Source organism: Cebus imitator, unplaced genomic scaffold, assembly GCF_001604975.1.
Source record: "Cebus imitator isolate Cc_AM_T3 unplaced genomic scaffold, Cebus_imitator-1.0 Scaffold366, whole genome shotgun sequence".
NCBI classification, from domain to species: Eukaryota; Metazoa; Chordata; class Mammalia; order Primates; family Cebidae; genus Cebus; species Cebus imitator.
Window position 1 is genome coordinate 2023344 of NW_016107681.1, and position 3218 is coordinate 2026561.

The 3218-nt window shown below is 38.0% G+C and overlaps 1 protein-coding gene and 1 pseudogene across 1 annotated transcript in view; one reads left to right on the forward strand and one right to left on the reverse strand.

Annotated features, from left to right (window-relative positions):
- The window catches only part of LOC119468012, a 6017-nt pseudogene extending 4145 nt beyond the window's left edge, over nt 1-1872 (forward strand).
- The window catches only part of OTC (ornithine transcarbamylase), a 63671-nt gene that overhangs the window by 22765 nt on the left and 37688 nt on the right, over nt 1-3218 (reverse strand). The gene's annotated exons all lie outside the window — the stretch shown is intronic.

The window sequence follows — 3218 nt, forward strand, 5'->3', positions numbered from 1 at the left end:
GCACATGAAAGTCACTAGTGACCAGATTTTGTCTCTAATATTTTTTTATACAAAGAAGAGAACCAGAAACCGGTAGATAGTCAATTTCATGTCATTGGGCAGAATAATATCAGACTAGGTCTGTAACATTTTGTTGTTGCCAGGAAACAAGAGTGATTTTTTTTTTTTAATGGCAGGGGCACTGCTGAAAGGAAAAAGAGTCAAAGGAGCTCCCATTTTTCAAGTTGTGATCATTTGTAGTAATAAAAATCATGAAATGAAATAAATTATGCTTCTAAAGGGCGATGATACTCATAAGAAAAAAGTTAATATAAGTAAAATGTGCAAAATTATAATAGTAATATCAAAAAAGAATGAATATTATCATGTATGTTTTAAATTTATTTACTTAAATAAGCAGGAAAGTGTTTATATATGACTATAGCTATAGATAGATATTTGTGGGGTTTTGTTAAGTATATTTCTGTTCATATAGTATAGATATGTATTGTTTTTATCTGCATAAGCTACAAAGAACTAACATAATTTGTAAGCCAAATAGTCCTAGAAATAACAGAAACTAAACCATGAATAAACAGGCATCTTCAGCATTTGTGGTCTTTTATAAAAGTGAACTAGAAAAGGAGTCCAGCGGTTAGCTAGCACCAGTTGCATATGCAATTTCCAATGAGGAAAACGATAATAACCATTTATTCCAAAATACTAACTTAGTTAAATGTCCATAAAAGTAAGTCTAAATTTATTTATTTATTTATTGCAGAAAAGTGATTTATTTAGATAGAGAAAGAGAAAAAGGAGAAGAAGAGAGAAAGCTCCCATGAAGAATGTGGAAGGGGACCCCAGAGGGGAAATTCAGCAGAGGGAAAGACAGCTTCCACGAGAGAGTTCGTGGAAGGGGATCCAAACATGGAGTCCCGGCTATTTTTTGTATTATTAGTAGAGATGGGGTTTCACCATGTTGGCCAGGCTGGTCTCAAACTCCTGACCTCAGGTGATCACCCGCCTCAGCCTCTCAAAGTGCTGGGATTACAGGCATGAGCCACCAAGCCCAGCTAAGAGGTCTAAATTTTAAGATTTACTTTTCTGTTTCTCTGGAAATGAAATCTTTTGATGATTTAACTAATAAATTACAACACAATGCCAGTAAGAAAGGTGAATGTTTTTAAATATTGAAACCAGGCCAGTTTAATATATTATAAAATATTACAATGAGTCGTGTACTGCCAGAGATTAAAAACAAACAAAACTTAAATCTTCTAAATATCTTGAAGAATCAGAATCTACATAAAAGATAAAAATATGGCTGCTGTCTCTCATCCTCTGGCCTGCCTAAATGTTCAGAGGACAATGACAGTGTAATTTTGATCATGGCCATTTCAAAAGCATTTGAACTCAAATTAGTTGGCCAGGTTGGGCCACCATAACTTGCACGTCTATCTCAGGGACACCTGGCTTTCAGAGGGGACAGCACTCAGCCCCAAGAAGAGCCTGCAAATTATCCTCTGTCTCACAGCTTGTGCCATCCACAGGGATACAGGACAGTAAGGAATGAAAAAGAATCTGCTGCCTAAATGGGGGAACCTGCACGCTGGGGTGCTTTTGTGTCTGCCCTTCCTCCTATGGATGGAATTGTGAGCATGTTGTGTGCAGAGAGAGCTGTGGGTCTGTGGACCATAACACCTGGCTGCCCAAGAAGCATTCTATATGTAAATGCTGGTGTGGCCAACTCCATTGCTTTCCTCAGGCATTTCTACCTGGTTGTGATGGCCTTGTGATGGATGAGAACCTCACCGCTCCCAGGACTCTGGAATACCACCATCTGCATGTACCACTTTTATGCTAGTTGGCATGTGCCTTTCCACACAAAGTTAGTGTTAACTGACATTTACCAATTTCCAGAAATAACAATTTTAGATATGCAATTTTATGACCAGTAAAGTCTGCTGCTCCAGTGTCCTAACTGAAAGAAGATCATTTGTTAGTTGCCTTAAAATAATAAATACATTTCCAGAATGGTCCCTAACACTTCCTTAAGGTAACAATTACTTTCTTACCCCTGTCCTGCCCTCCCCTCAGAAACTACTTTTCCTTTGCAAAAGAAAGTCAGCCATATGTACATTGTGTCCAAATCCTATGTTTCTTGATACATGTAACTCTACCAAAGTCTTATTAATATGGTCTTTTAAACAATTGAATTATATCTTCAGATTAATTATGTCTTCAGATTAATTCTAATGTGAAACTGAGGATGAAGTTTTGAGCAGAGTTGATCAAAATCAGTTAAAACGGCCTCTTCAAAATGAAAGAAAGCCTCTTAAAAGGGGGGCGATGGAGGGAAAGATCAGAGAGTGCTGGAGTAATAGAAATCTGTCTGCATGTATGCCAGGGAGATGGGGTAAAAAAGAGGACGCAAATGGGAGAGATGGACAGGAAAAGCAGGGAAATCTGAAATGTTAGGCTTGTGATTAAGTTAAATGTTTAAAAGCATTTCACTAAGCTTGCAATCAATCTGTAAATGGTTGAGTAGATTTGTTTTGTTCACTTAATATACATTTGATTTATTGGTTGTATAAGTAGTGTGTGAATATTTAAAGCAATGAAAACTTGAACATGCATCAGAATTACCAGGAGGACTTGGTAAAACATAGCCAGCTATCTTTCTGATTCAGGAGGTCTGGGTTGAGGCCTGAGAATTTGCATTTCTGAAAAGCTCCCAAGAGTTGTTTTTGCTGCTGATTTGGTGGCCGTGCTTTAAGGAAGTTTTATTATTTTAAGTTTAAAAAGCACTAAATGTTTGATAAATTCATAAGGTTATGAAATTGGACTGTAAAAAAAGGACAAAGAGTGTGGAATATCCCTATAGGCACAAAAAGCCCCTTGGACATTAAAGCATCTGTGGGCAAAAGGGAGCATGACAAAACCTGGCAGAAAATGCCATTTTAGTCCTCTTTCAGCCACAGGAGCTTCAAGTAAAGTGGAATCCAATGATATGGGGGTTGAGAGGAAGCAGCTCCTAGGTTGCTTTCACACTGGATTCACTTGGGGGAAGCAAAGATATTAAAGACACTTAACTAGAAAATTACTTAATATTATTGGCCGAGCGCAGTGGCTCACGCCTATCATTCCAGCACTTTGAGAGGCCGAGGCGGGTGGATCACGAGGTCAGGAGTTCAAGACCAGTTTGGCCAACATGGTGAAACCCTGTCTCTACTAAAAAT